This window comes from Mycteria americana, chromosome 6, assembly GCF_035582795.1.
Source record: "Mycteria americana isolate JAX WOST 10 ecotype Jacksonville Zoo and Gardens chromosome 6, USCA_MyAme_1.0, whole genome shotgun sequence".
Classification (NCBI taxonomy): domain Eukaryota; kingdom Metazoa; phylum Chordata; class Aves; order Ciconiiformes; family Ciconiidae; genus Mycteria; species Mycteria americana.
This window is the reverse complement of record NC_134370.1, coordinates 28,381,286-28,396,761: the sequence shown is the minus strand read 5'-3', so window position 1 is coordinate 28,396,761 and position 15,476 is coordinate 28,381,286. Positions and strand designations below refer to the sequence as shown.

The window sequence follows — 15,476 nt, the reverse complement described above, 5'->3', positions numbered from 1 at the left end:
GTATTTCTTAATACAGCCAAGATCTTTTCCCGGCAAAAATTACGGCACAGTTAAAACCTCTCCTCCTTCTACTCTTCCAGTATGATTTCAGTTAGAACTACTAACGAAAGGATTTATGCACATGAGCTTTGCTAAACATTATGAAAAAGTACTCAAAGTGTGAACTTGAATAACAACCTTCCATTTTTACAAACAATCATGTTTAAGTACTTGGAAGTAATAATTTAAAATGTAGAAGTATGGATGAATCATAATGTAATAGTTGAGTATCAGTTGAAATTTGTGTTTTGCCTTAAAACAAAATAGAAGAAAGCATTACCATACAAAAAGGAAAACAGTCCTGCAGTACAAAAGCACAGCAAATGGCAGGCACACACCACTAACTTGCTTCTGTAGCCATGTCAGAAATACTTCTAATTATCAGAGGTAAAAGAGGGATGGCATTTCTGCTGGAAGCAAGTTTTACACTTTAGTCTTTCCTCTTCCCTCTCTTTCAGCCTATAAATATTAGTCTTACACATTTTTCTCCCATACAGCTCTTGAAAAGGTTGAGTTTTTCAAGTCTGAGAGCAGACAGAAATGTTCATCAAGAAATGCCTTCAGGTCAACTGTCTGTAGCTCATCAAAGTGCAGCACTGAAAATATGGATGAGGGGGAAGAGGATTATATGAGCATGGTAGAGCAGATTAAAAAAATAATACTCTATGTTCTGATGATCATTAACTTTCTTCCTTTTGGAAATGGGCTCAGTTATCATCCATGGACCCTCGGTGGTGATGGGCACAAGGGTACTGACTCCTCCCCTCCTAATTTCAGCTGCATTCAATATAACTACGAATACATGAAAGTGTCATTAATGCTATTTCCCAGTATAAGGAAATGTCATGGGGATATGACAAGGAGTGAAAGTGGAGATGACCCACATAACAGTGTAAGGAAAGGCAGCTGGTCCACAAGAAAATTAAGATGTAGACCAAATTCTTGAGAAGCTCTAAACTACACTAGAAATAAGGCAAAGATGAGACTACCTATTGCTTTATAAAATACTTAAAATATCTAAAAACCATCAAAATAAAGCAAAAGCAGCAACAGAGCAAGTTTGCAAAAATTATTTTTCTTAAGGGGGGGAGGCAACAGAAACCCTGGAGTGCCCACTCTGTGTTTTTTTATTTCTGTACAACAGCTAGACACGAGCTATTGAACACATTATTGAAACTACTGTTCATTTCTACTCAGGGATTTCTTCTTTGTTTATTATAAATGCACATTTATTGGCAGCAAGTAGAACATATTATTGCTCTGTTTTACAGCTCGAATGGCTCATGCAAAGAGTAATTTGTTTGTATTCTGTATCAGGATCAATATTGTACCAGGGATAGCCCAAGGAATGTTTATGCTGAGGGCTTTGCTTGCAGTATTTTGTTGTTGCAATCAATTGACCAAACAGGACTGCTTCTTAAAACAACAAATAAACTTTGATAGTGACCAGATCAGCTGTTAAAGCATAAAAAACACGATGCAGCATCTGGAAAAAGACTGAAGGCCCACAAGTGTTTTTACTGCCTGATGGTCCATAAAAGATTTACCTGAATATTTCCCACCGGCCTTTCTTCCTCTCAGTAGCTGGGGACTGTTTCCTCAACGCCCTCACATAACAAGATCCATTTTCCTGCAATAAAAACACAGACACATCACCCTTCCACTCTCCTGCATAACACGGCAGCATTTGAAGAAGCTCACTGAACAGACCTGAAATGAAGAGCATTTAGGAGTCCCAGGACCAAGCCTGGAGGACCAAGCCTGGAGGACCAAGCCTGGAGGACCAGATCTGAGGCTGGGTCAGGGTTCCAGCCCAGCTCTGCCACCCCCAAGCTTTTGAGACTCACTCCAGCAGTTTAAGTCTTACAGGTTTCCTTGCCTGTAACAATGAGATGAGGAAAAGATAATAAGAATTCCGTAGAGGTTTATATCAAAATTTCCTGAGCCAAATGGTAATATTTTTTTTCAGTTAAAGGTCATGCTGAAGTCTCTTTTATTCTCTGTATAAAGGGTACTCGCTGACTGTTGTGAGCTAAGTGCCATTAAAAAAATAAACCAACCCCCAAACTCTGCTTAAGCAAATACGCCAAAATACCTCAAAACCACCATCCTGTCTGTAGCAAAACAAAGCAAGTTTACGGATTACGCTGGCACAGCACTGCGACTTCTAGGAGATGCTTTTTAATTATAAAGAAAGACTGCAAAGGGAGACAGGGGAATGTTTATGGGCAGTATGTATTTTGTTACATGCTGTTTCAGCAGGCAGACAAGGTGTCCTTACAGCCTTCTACTACTAGGCTCCAAAACTCAGCAAATATTGAAGAAAGGAACATGACGACTACATTTTGCTTCTCTTTTGACTAACTTCCAAATAACTTCCATGCAAAAGAATTTTCCATCAAACATGAAAAAGTAAGTATTACAGAAAAAAATAAGGCACAGAATTCACAGCCAGTCCTGGTTCCTCCCCAGGACCAGCTGTGGGAGCAGACACTTCTGTAACAACTCATATGATGCAAAAGTCACAGGTGACTTAAAACAAATGCAGAAGAAAAACCTCAAGTTATTACAAATAGCTTGTTAGTTGCATTCAATATTTGCTCTGCAGTCATATTTATTCTGTTCACTGAAAATTCACAAAGAATCAAAACATGTCTGAAAACCATATGTTAGAAACAGTCATCCCACCCCGACACGTACAGTGCCACCAAGTGACCGTCTGCTTCAGACAGGAACTCTGCTGGTTTTCTTGTCTCACAAATGGCAATTTTAGGGAAGTTACATATTGACAGGCACCCTGGGTGAATGATTGGCTTTTAAGACCTCATTGAACTGTGAATGTTTTCCCCCAGAACATATTTATTCTCATCCAGAAGTTTTCCCCAGTGCTTTTGTTCTGCTTATACAAGCCAGGAAAAACATGTTAATTGATTCAGATTTAGTATGTGTTAACATGACTTTCTCAGCTAATGCAGACTGGGTCTTTAATGAAGTTGGAATTAGTTATTTACCCAACTTCTAAGTTTGTTCTTCCAAAGGATAAACTTTTGTTCTGTCTGCCCCAGGAGCTGGGTACCATTCCAGGTGCAACGGGATGGGACTTTGGGAAATCAGGCTGCAGCATTTACTTGGCAGCTTAAACTTTACCTCTCACTTCTCTCTCCTGGATGGTTGCTTCCAACCCTGCATTTGTGCAGCTCCATGGTTAGCTGGATCAGGGGAACTAATTTCCTTCAGCATGTTGTCTCGTAAACAGCTGTGCCAACACAATACAGGGAGTGGGCACAGGGCAGGAGTGATAAGCAGTGATGGCAGAGGGTAGGAACAGAGGCTGCTTAAACCAGCTTAAACTGCACTGCTGCAACACACGAAGCCGATGCTTCACTCCCCTCCTCCGTGCTTTAGTTCTGCTCGTCTGTAAAACTGGCACCACAATTCCTACTTTGTTTTATAAAGCACCTCTTAAAAGAGCTATCCCATTAACATTCCTGTGAATTCACATTACAGACCACACACCCCTTTCGCAAACCGGGTCCAAGCTTTTTCTAAGGACACTGGCGCTGTCCCCACCAGCATCTGCTCCCTGGTTTCACCATGCAACCTGCTCAGGGGCTGTACCATCTCCCCCACCACTGCCCCAGTCTGTTCCTGTGCCCCCATGCCAGCCCCAGCTCTGCCAGCACACTTCACAGCATTTTGCTCTGAACCGGAATCAGTTTCTAAAAATAAAATTAGCTTTTTATTAAAGCCTGATCCATTCTCTCATCCTGTTTCTAAGAAGATCCCCAAAACAGTCTCACTGGAATAGTTTGGGGGTAGCGGGCTACATTTGAAAATGAGAATAGATGGGTGGGGAAGAGGAGACAACTGGAAACACCTTATACCCGGCATCAGCCACCCTCTCCAGGTGTGAAAGCACGGCCTCGCTGTGGCACGATGCGGTGCTGCACGACCTCCACCCTTTCACATGCGTGTCCTGTGACGCGGCTGCACCAGCGGACACTGGAAAGCACCGAGTCCTTCCCGCAAATACCCACCGGTGCCCGATAAGGGAGCTGCCGGGCGTGAATCGGGGAAGAGCGAGGAGGGGAACTGGCGGTGCTCCGGCCAGAGTATTCCCTGCTCTTCCAGATCCAGCAGAGGGAGCACAAAAACGCAGGTTTTGTTGGCCAAATGCTTTTTTGGCTACGAACCGCTCGATGCTTGAAATCCCAGGCACTTTGTATTAGATTATTTCTATAGTAATGCATGTGTGGCACATTACAAATGCATAATAGACGAAACCCTTGCTCCGAGTAGATTACACCGTAAAAATCAGTGTGGTGAAGGAGACGACCAACACAAGCAGGGAAGGCTGCAGAAGTTGAGACGAGGAAGGAGAGGCAACACAGCAGGGCTGCCAACTCGCAATTTTATTGTGTCTCCTGCAACACTAGGAATTTTTCCTAAAGCCAGCTCTCCAAAGTCTCATCATCACATAAAAAATTTCAGCTTTCAGATTTTTGTTTGTTTGTTTTAAGGGATGTATCTCTAGGCTTCTGAAGTCCAAAAGCAAAGCTGTAAAGGTGATTAAGGTGAACCCCAAAGACTGAAAAACTGGAAAAGAAGTACAAAAATCCCCAAAATTTGTTGTCTGTACATTGTGGGCAAACCAATCTCAACTCAGGGAATTTTACTTAATTTTACTCTATTTATTGCCAATTAACGCACTTTTAATTACTGTTTCAGGAGTTGAAGAGAAAAAGGAGACTAAGCAGTTCGGCAAACACTGAGGGAAACTCTTTTCCTCCCCCTTCCCAAGGCTCAACTTCAGTCAAACACCTTTTCTCCCTCCACTTTCCTAGTCTAACTTCCCTTGTTTCTGCCATGCCTTACACTCAGTCCATCCCAACGCCCTTGGCAAGGCGACAGGCAGCACAGGAGGCTGTGCACGCAATAGTTTCTGTCTGCTCCTCCTCACGTCTCATTTGTCCTTCCACTGCTCCTTGCTGCTTCACTCGATTTCCCTTGTCGCAGCCTGAACTCCTCTTCCACTGGTCCCAGTCCCCCAAGGACGTCCTCGCTCTGGCCTGGGGTGGCTGCAGTCCCTCAGGGGTGCCCTCACTCCAGTCTGGGGCAGCTGTGGTCCCTCGAGGGGATCCCCGAGGGCAGCCCACGGGATGCCCCCCTCGCCTGCAGCCCCTGCCACCAAACCCAGCAATTTAGGCCCAATATACCACACAGTTTCAACATTTTTCTTTTAATGTGGCGCTCCAGTTCTTAGTGATTTTGCCAAGATGAATCAATGGAAAAGGTCAATATACATAAGGGAAATACCCAGAGCAAACTGTGCATCACAGCAAGCCTTAAAATTAAAGCATATAAGAAACACTAAGGGGAGAACTGGAAGAAATCCAACAGGGAAGCCACACGGAGTTCACCTTTAGGCCTCAAGTCTCAGCCGTATCATCGCAACGGACTTGGGTCAAGCACAAACAACTTTCCCTGCTTTCTCATCACACCCTGCTCCCACCTGGAGGCCACAAGCTTTTAGGGACTGAACTATTATAGATCCTCCTGGAGCCCCATGTCTCTTCCTCAGCCTTATCCTCCAAGGGAAGCAAGAGGGACCCCAGGGTATGTCACTGTCTACACCTCAGCACTCAGCCTATGCTGGACTTAAATAACTGTAAATAAATAAAATTCTAAGGGTAACCAAGAGCAAAACCTTCAGTTTCCATACACAAGATACCACTTGGCCTCTACATACCCAAACAAAAATTAAGAGATGGCAAATACAAAAATACACACAGAAATTCTTGGAAAACAGAAATACTGCAAAGATAGACAGTTACATATGTTGTACAATCATCTTATGGAAATACATAAGGCAGCTGCACTTCAGGGTATTTTTCTACTTTCACAATTTATTTCCAAGTTCCAGCATTATTCTCCTTGAACTGCAGAATGTGTTCAAACTCAAAATTCCTGTAAAGCCACAGGGTGTCGGCAGTCCTGACTTCTCATTTATCCAGGGCTGTAACTGGGTCATAAGTGAAGAACGCGAAGTGCTGCGCTTCCTAAATAAGCTTACTGGTCAACAAGAGTACTTCTGCTATACAGGAAAATTTGCAAACTTCTACAGAGTGTTTAAATATTATATAAAGTCCTTGTTAGGTATTATAGCCCTCTATCAACTCGGGAGTTTTTAGAAACTTGGGCTTTTTTGAAATTCTAAAGCAACTCAAAATCAACACTGAGTGTATGCCTGATGAGCATCGGATGCTGTCCTCTGCTGAAAAAGGGGTAGTCTGCTAGTTTTATATGAAGGAGAAGCATAAAACGTTGCTAAAGCAAGCAGCGCAAAATAGGTGGGGGTTTTGGAGGGGGAAAAGAGAGAGAAAGAGAGAAAGATTGATTAAGCTCAAAGCAGGTTGGTGTGCTCCTTTCCTGGGCAGAGACAGGGTAAAGAAGGAGAGTAAATTTGGGAAGAAAAGATCTGGGGGGACAAAAGCAGAAGGAAAGGGGGCAGAGGGACTGCATCTTCAAACTGACAACTTTCAACTTTGCCTATACCTAGACTTGGTCCTCAATAATCCTTATTAAAACAAGAACCAAAAAGCACACAAACACATCACACCAAAATGCAACAGCCACATGGCTGTAAAACACCAACATTCATCTGCTGGAACAGAAAGGATGAACACTCCTTCCAAACACAAGCAGCAGAAAGCCACAGAAAGCGGCCATGCTGCACTGAAATCCCCTATGTTCCTCGCCTGGCACCACCGAATCCATCCTCCTCCCTGCCCAGAAGTGCTCTGCTTGCCTGCCCTGGCAAGCCCCCTGCCTGAGTCCCACTGGGGCTCCCCGTGCCCCCCAAAGTCCCAGGCAAACCCTTGGCCAGCACTCCTGCACTACAGCATTTCTTCCCGATACAGTTTGTTCCCAAAACAGGAGCAGGTTCTCGCAGGGCAGATCACAGGGGGCTGCGATGGCAAAGCTTGCTGTGCTGAATGTCGCAGCCGCTTAGACACGCCATCAAACCTGCGGTTGCTGTATCACGTTGTCACTGCAACCAGTCCTCCTGGGAGATTTTTCAGGCTCACCCTGTTAGGCAGAATGCTACCAGGGTAGAGCAAAATAAGAAAGAATTGCAATAATAAGTATTTTATTTTTTGCTTAGTTTTTTTCCCCCTATTTTTCACTGGCGTAAAAGCAGAAGTTTTGTTTCTTCAGTCACCATTTCCTCAATTAGTTTTCTCAATTTTTAACAAAAAATTACCTTTAATTTTCTTCTCTGCATAAACAGAAATTAAATTCATCTCAAAATTGTATTTCACATTATTTCAAAAAAATAAAACATGACTGGAGTATGCTTTTTCTCAGATGTAGGCAGCCATGAAGTTGTAATTTCCTCACTTTGAGATGGAAGGGAACGCTAGGCTTGTGTCATACCCTCCATATATAAGACCTAACAGCAGCAGTAAGCAATATCATGATCTTCAGTTTACAACAACAACAAAATCCTTTGCTTCTCCCAACTTGTTCCACAAAAATTACATGACTGGAAGAACCACTTTTCCAATCTGGCTCTCTTTTCCATACTGCATGTGAACTTAAGACGGGCCCTGTGCACCTGAAGGCACCAGGCCAACATTGTTGCTGTCTATGTCTGCTCTCCTGCCACAACTCTGGAAACCCTCAAGTTCGCGGGGCAGCGCTGCACCCTGCCTCCCTCCTAGCCTCACCCCCCAGATTTAAGGGGCTACACGTGAGTCAGTAGGCTGGATCAGGAGATCCCGCACCAGGAGGGAGAAAGGGGTGTAAGCAGGAACGGGGAAATAGGACTGGGAGGACAGGCACTTCAGTGCATCTTTGTGAAGACACACACCACAGCTTTCCTGTGAAACAATAACCTGATGCAGGTGGCTTTGGCCTGAGCTAAAATAAAAACCGATTTGGTGTGCCTACTCTGCGCAAGGGAGTCGGCACAGCAGAGCTCCGCGCCCCCCCAGCCAGGCTGCTCCTCCTCCAGCGCGCGCTCCAGCCTAACAGCGCTGCAGCCAGCAACGGCAAAAATCAGCCCAGGGCAGATGAATCCAAAACAATTAAAGTTTGCAATTCATCATCATTTTGCAAGTGACCATCATACTAACGGCTCCTACCTAGTCCGCAGCAGACAGTAGCATATTAGACTGCATCTGTTTATAGCAGAGGACTGAGTTGCCAACTCACAGGCATAGGATAACAAGCACTATTAACCTTGGCTTAAACTGAACCATTGTTCTGGAGATTGGACATCTCTTGTAAAATCCCATTATTAGAGACCATTTGCCATCTATTTCCGTAGCAACTTTTTTATTTGTTTTGTTCTATTTTAGAAGAATTTTCCCCTTCCCTTTTCCTTATATCCTATTGTATTTACAGAGCCTTAAACAATAACCCACTCAAGCACAGCCATGGAAGTGGTTTGAAGGAACAAAGGCTGCTTCTGGCACAGCCAGTGCATCTGACTCTCCCTACGTACAGCTGCCTGCATATCCTCCACAGATTTGCAGAGCACCAGAAGCTACTGATTTCCCTCTGCTTCTGCTATGTGTTGGATACAAAATAAACTGCAGGCAGTAGTCGTCTACTAAAGTTATACTTGAAGCATCAACTAAGCGTGCAGGTGAGTCACAACCAAGTTCTGCAGCTAATCTTGCTCAAGGAGTAGGTAGGAGAAGGCTGACCTGAAAATAAAGCAGTATGCATGAACAAGATGAATTAAAAAAAAAAAAAAAAAAAAAAAAAGAAAAAATCTAACTCCAGGGAGGCGGTGCAGTGGAAGCGGAGTGTCTCAGGCTCTGCTAAAGAAGATTATTGCCACATCTAGCAGTTAGCACCCACCAAATAGTGTGCCATCAACTTAATTCTCAAACAAGACTAGCAGAACAGCAAGACAGGATTAGACATGCTTGTTTTTAACCATTCATTTCTCTCTCTGGTGGAATACTATCAGCACAGCATTGGCATCAAAATTACTACCCTTCAAAATGTGCAGAGTGCATTTTTAATTTTACATGTAGCAGTTGTGTCATATGGGGTTATTTATTTTTTAATTTAAAGTGGTAAAACATATTTAATCTGTTTTGAGAAAAGAACAAATTGATTTAGCGAGCGGTTCAAGGCTCTCCCTGGAGACACTCAACCACACTCAGCAATCTGGATATAAGTTGAAACTTCACTAGAGTCATTTTAATTGTAGGTCAAGATATAAAACACCAAGGAATACTAAAAATAAAGCCATCATCTCTGAGACTAACAAATGTCTTATATTTGGCAGTAGCATATTTTTTTTAAATCTTTATGGCATTACTACTTAAGCACAGTAGCAGAGCAAACGGCTTAGAGCCGCATGTAAAACGTGCATTATTCTACTGGTGGGGGGAAAAACACCCACCCAAAACCTACATTAAGGGAAAAATACTGGGGTGAAAGAAACTTAAAAGACTACACTTGTGATGGTGGTGGTGCATCTTTTCCACTTTGTTTCATTACACAAAACATCTTTTGTTTATAAACAAAAAGTTTTGTTTAATCTTGCTCAGAAAACGTTCTTCCCTAATACAGTGTGAAAGAAACCGGGTTGCATATACAGCAATACACATATGCACAAAGGGAGCACAAAAGTGAGAAAATATTTTTTTTTTTAAAGAAAACTTTAAAAAAACAAATAAATGAAAACCCACAAAGCCTTTAACACTTTCAGAGCTTTGTGCCCAGGTTTTATAAGGAAAAACTCTTCATTTCTTCTTAGCTAAAATGTACTTTTTAAGCAGTTTTTTCATGTGGAAAGTACCCCCGACTTCTGTCCTGTAGTTTTGAGCTGGATTCCCCATTTACTAAAACCCTTTTGTAGAGCTTAGCTGAAATCCCAAAAATGTTCCTTTGTCCACTTGCCTCAAATAACAATGACAAAAGAGGGCTCCTGACCTTAGCAACAGAAAGCAAAAACCCCTCCAGTTTAACTTCTTAAAAGAAAGGAAGTTAAAAATTAGGTGTATTCATTTTCAAAACCAAAGAATAGTAACTAAAAGCTCTTACTAAACTATCTAAACGAAGAATATATAACCCATGTCCTTCTCCCACATTCTCTTATCTGAAATAAAGTTTAAAGGTCAGCAATGTGAAATCAGGGGCAGATTTTTTTTACCATCCCTGCCTAATAACCTTTTAAACTTGATCAATATAGAAATTTCCATTCCTGCCATTATCTTCCACTCATGGGAGTGGAGACGAGAAGAGTATTTCCCCCTTTTAGTTAAATCAGAATGGAACTCATCAGTAAACAGGTATTTCAACAGAAAGCAGTTCAAGTGATGTGCTAAAGCCCACGTGTGTGGAAAAAAACCCGTAATTTTAACATCCTATATTGTTGCCAGACAACTCATTAATTAAAAACACAAACGCTAATTTCATTGGTTTTAGCCGCTGTCCCTAGCAGGTGCGCCAAAACCTATGGATGAATATGTATCTCTCAATGTGAAGCTAGGCATTTCATGCGAGTTCAAATCTATCCACTGCCAAGTCCTTTTTCTTGACCGCCTTCATATCAGCTCACTGAATACTACCATACTCTAACCACCTTCTGTAAAATTAAAAGCCGTGTACGTGCACATACATGCAAACCTACATCTGCGCATGGTGTAGCACAGGGACTATCGCCTGCTTTGCCTGTGTGAGCGGTGCTGTCATGCCAGGGAAGTGAATGGCAGGAAAGCTGCAACACCGAGACCCAAGATGCAGGCAAACGATTTTACGGATTCAAGCCTTTTATGCAAATTAATGTCATAGAATTTAAAGCACCAAAAGGAATAATTGCACAGATGCCTCAGAGGAAGCGTCATATCTTGGGATTTAATAGCTAGAAGCAGTCCTCCCCCCCCATCTTCCCTATAACCCTATAAGTCATTTGGTCGCAGGCAGATGAGCACTCCTTGCTGTCCATCACAAGCCGTTACGCAAGTACTGCCAAACTGGTAGCCCTGGATCCTGGTTTTCTGGTCCCCTGGAGGGCTGCAGGGCAGAGTCCAGGGCCTCCCCTCATGCCAAGCCCTGCCAGGCTGCCCACGCTGAAACTCGAGGCCATCAGCAGCTCGGAGAGGCAGCCAAAAGCAGGCAACATTGCACAATTTGTGTTCTGTGTGGACATCTGAGCTGGAAAGACAGTCATTTCAAAACAAGCTGAAGTTTGCCTCAGGATCTTCTAAGTTTTACTGCAGGCTGTTCTAAATTCTTCCACTGATAGCATTTGTAAAACTAGGATTAATTTTCTGTGACACTGAAAGAGGGGGGGAGAGACCCTAAACAAAACCCCAGTCCTGCCTCAATGACTTCATTCCTTACATCTGCATAAACATCCACTCGCTTCTCTCCTACCCTCGAAAGCCCTCTCTCTTCAACACACCAAAAGCTTTTAACCCTTGTTAAAGCCACTTGCGTCCACAGCCCCCGCTCCAAACAGGCACTGCTGTGGAAAAGCCACTACTCTGTAAGAGGTGAGCTGTGGAAAATCTCGCTCAGACACTTTGAGCTGTGGCTGACACGCGTCCGCCATGTCCCTCCGACAGAGAGGAGGCTCCCCGCAGCAGAGCTGGCCGGGGGGCTCGTATCCGCACCTCTGCTTGACATGTGCACAGGGTAGTTCGGTCAAGGAAAGTGCATTTTCGTTAAGAAAGTGGACAGAGAGTTTCAACGACTGAGGCAGAGGCAAATATTGCCTTCTGGCAGCTCCTCTCTGGGGGTGGGATGGACATCTGAGGAGGGGTGAATTAGAGGGAGAACAGCTGTTTGCTCAGTGAATGAGTCACAGGACTCAGCTATTAATTCCTCCTCCTAAGAGAATATGCCCCCATGCCAGCCCACCCACCATCCTATAAAACAAACAAACAAATAATGGAGGTCAGGAAGGGCAGCTCAGTAAGAGGAAAGGAAAAAAGGGAAAAAAATACCCAAGCATTTAATATTTACATAGGAATGAAATGTTTCATTAATTACATACAGAATCAATTTGCAGCTATTTTCCTTAAATTTCTCGGGCAAACCCACAGATTTGAAGCACTTTGAACTGTGCTGCACCAGTAATTGTGGATGAATATTTTAGATCAGTCTTGAATCACTGTACTGCACACACCAAATGAACTAATAAGCTGTTCATGTGTGGACTACTAATGTATTTTCTTTCTTTCCTAGACAGATGGAGTACAGTCTCAAATCAGTTGAATTGGCTACTGGGAATCTTCAGAAAGGCTTAGAAAAACCTTTAGTTCTACTTTTTATTAAAAATGCCACTCAATAGCCTGCATGCATTAAAAAGGAGCCAAGAAGATGCAAAAAAACCCAAACAAGTTTACAAAGATACGAAGGAAGAGTTGGACATTTCACATGACTATAGCAACCTCCAGAGAGTGACAATGAATAGCGCATTGTGAAATGTTATTACAGGACTATCAAAAAGATGGACATCCTTGCCATCTATATGATATTTATCACAATACGTCCATTTATGGGCAGTCATTTTAAATCACATATAGTGGCATATCAGTTCTGTAATCTGACACAGATGTGTTCTAGTTTACAGAAGCATCTGTTGAGTCATCAGGACATCAGAATAGTTAATTGCACTTTGGGGATGCTTTCAGAGATTAAAAGTTCCCTTATTTCAAGCATATTTTAAGTGTCCTCATAGATTTTCAAAATTAACATATGCACCCACACTCCAGCAAAATTAATGTATGAAATGTAAAGAATAACCTCCTTGAGGGATTATCTGTTTTCTTCCGCCTCCTGTACACCCTGCCTCACACTGTGCTCAGCAACGTGGAACAGAAAACAAAGATACAACTTGAATCACGCCTAATTCTGAAATATCAACTAAGACGCGGCCTACAGTGGCTGGGCGAAGAATGCAGAAAAGCTGCCTTCAGTCAAGAACTGATGCATAAAATGTTACATAAAAAATATGTAACAGCTAAAAACTGCTCAGTGATGTCTGCCATCTCTTTTTGGCAAAATGCTCATAATTATATTTCAGAAGCTTTTATTGCTGTTTATTCTAAAAGAAATGCTGTACAAGCTGTATCTTTCACCACCACAAGAGTATGAGATGAGCCAGAACTACCCACAAGATGAAACATGGGCTGAACGACATTAAGCCATCCCCCCATCTGAATTTGTACCAATTGCTTCTTATATGCAGCTAGGGACTGGAGACAAGCAATCTCCATTCATACACCTAATTATCCAAATACTTGAATTAAAAAGATCAAAAAAAACTTGTGGAAAACTCCTATGAGTTTTCAACACGTGTGAGCAAATTACATCTTTCCCATGCTTCCAACCTGAATTTCCTTGCAACCTTCTGGCATTCATAGCAGTAGGAGGATTAAGAAAACATATTTCCTAGGAAGAAGGATCCATCGTATAACTTTGATTTAAAACAATTTAGCAGCAGATTTTTTGTTTGGTTGGTATTTTACCAAAAATAAACCAACATAAGAAAATGAACCAACCAATAAAGGTATAATCTACTGTTTCTCAGACGTAACTGAATCTGTCTGGTCTGTAACTCACGAACCACAGGGTTCCCATGATTAATTTAATGAACTATTTGATTTCAGTCAAGAGCGATCATAAAGCTGAAGTACAAGTGCATAACCAAGAGCACCATACAAGACTACAGATACCAACACAGCATTTGGGGTTTGCTTCCTATAAATCCTAAAGCGACAGCACACCTCCATCTAAGCAGACTGTTATTCTTTAGTGTGGAGGAAATCAAACTTGAAGTGAGAGTGTAAAAGTTGAGAAAAGCACCGCAATCATGACCATGCTTTAAAAAGGTCCCTTATACTTTTGAGGTTACAACATATTCCCTTGCTGCTAAACCTAACTGAGACTGCTGTCTCAGTTGCATTAAATTATTAGCTAATTAGCCCTGAGTAAGGACAACAGTGTGTTGATGCTGGCAAGCTGTGAAAAGAACACTTCAGCAAGGAAGATCAATAGCATTTTTGTCTAGCTTACAATAAGAAAACTGCTGGCCCAGGTTATGAGTTTAAGCCATTTTTCATTTGGCAGACAAGACAGCACTAGTGACAGATCAATACAGTAACTTTATGATAAGCTGCTGCTCCTGCAGATGGCAGGACCATAAACAGGCATCATTTTTAAAGCCTAGAGCAATCCATTACTTAGACAGAAACCACCTGACCTTTTATAATATTTAGGCATTCCTACACAAAAAAAAACGAAAATCAGAAAACAAAACAGAGGGAGAATCAGGAGGATTAGCTGTCCTGTAAGACAGAAGGGAATATTAGCTGTTTGAAAGTCAGTATTTAAAGTAGCAAGCTTCTGTGCTATTTGGGAGATCACACTAAAGCCACAAGGTTGGCACCAGGTAACTACTTATCCCTTCAAAGAGAAAATGTTATTGGGGATCAGTTCTTATTTGATGCAATTTTCTTATCTCTAGGTTATCTGGGATAACAAAAGAGCCTATTTATTAATCTAAAAGAAAAAAACAAACCCAAACCACAAACAAACTACTTTAATGTGTCCTTAAAACATTAGATGAGTCACTTTAACACCTGTAATTAGTAAGCATTTGAGAGAATACAGTTAGAAATGGGTAGTTATTTTTCCTATATTGCAATATACACACCAATATACACACTGTAGCATTTGCACGCATGGTTTGTTGTTCCGCACCAGTATTAGGATTGCCAAATAGTGTTCCACTATTTTAACAAAGGCAAAGGAAAACAAGAGGAAGGTTTTATAATTCTAGTGCTTTTATGGTAAGACCTCTCATTGAAGAGAATGTAAAGGATAGCACCTTAATAAATTATTCAGGCCAGATCCTCAGCTGAGGACACAGGTGGAGCATCTGGCCCTAGATTTACAGTCTTCTTTTCACTATAAACATGAAATAACCACAGAACATGGTGAATTAATCATACAACCAGCTTGCCTCTGCCTCCTCATCTGAGGCTGGTTTGTGTCAATTACTAGAGAAATATCTGCTTAAGCAGGAAACTAATTTTACAAAAGCACATTGGGTTCACAGGCTTTCATCAATAGTTTTTGGTTGCTGCAAGTAACTAATTAACATTAATGTCAACATAAAGGATAGAAGAAGGAGGAAAATACTAACGAGCACAATATAAAAACTGAGCTGACTGCTTTTTCCCCATACAGCACTGCCATGCAACTGGCTTCCCGTCCATGCCTGAAAAACAAGTTGTTATTAATTTGGTCACTAATTTTACCTTGCATGATGTAAGCAAACAGCACTACATTTTCCCCTTAACTAATGCCAATTATGCACAGCATCAGTTTAAAATACAGCAGAATAGCACACAAACCAGAAGTCTTTTGACTGGGCTCCACTCGTGCTAAGAATAACTTGG

At 42.0% G+C, this 15,476-nt stretch overlaps 1 protein-coding gene across 7 annotated transcripts in view; it reads right to left on the bottom strand.

Moving 5' to 3' along the window:
* Positions 1-15,476, bottom strand: part of ZMIZ1 (zinc finger MIZ-type containing 1) — a 366,110-nt gene that overhangs the window by 235,136 nt on the left and 115,498 nt on the right. For all 7 annotated transcript variants that reach the window (XM_075505181.1, XM_075505172.1, XM_075505171.1 and 4 more), the window contains one exon: positions 1,587-1,669. The gene's annotated coding sequence lies outside the window, so the exon portion shown is untranslated. The remainder of the gene's footprint in view (positions 1-1,586; positions 1,670-15,476) is intronic.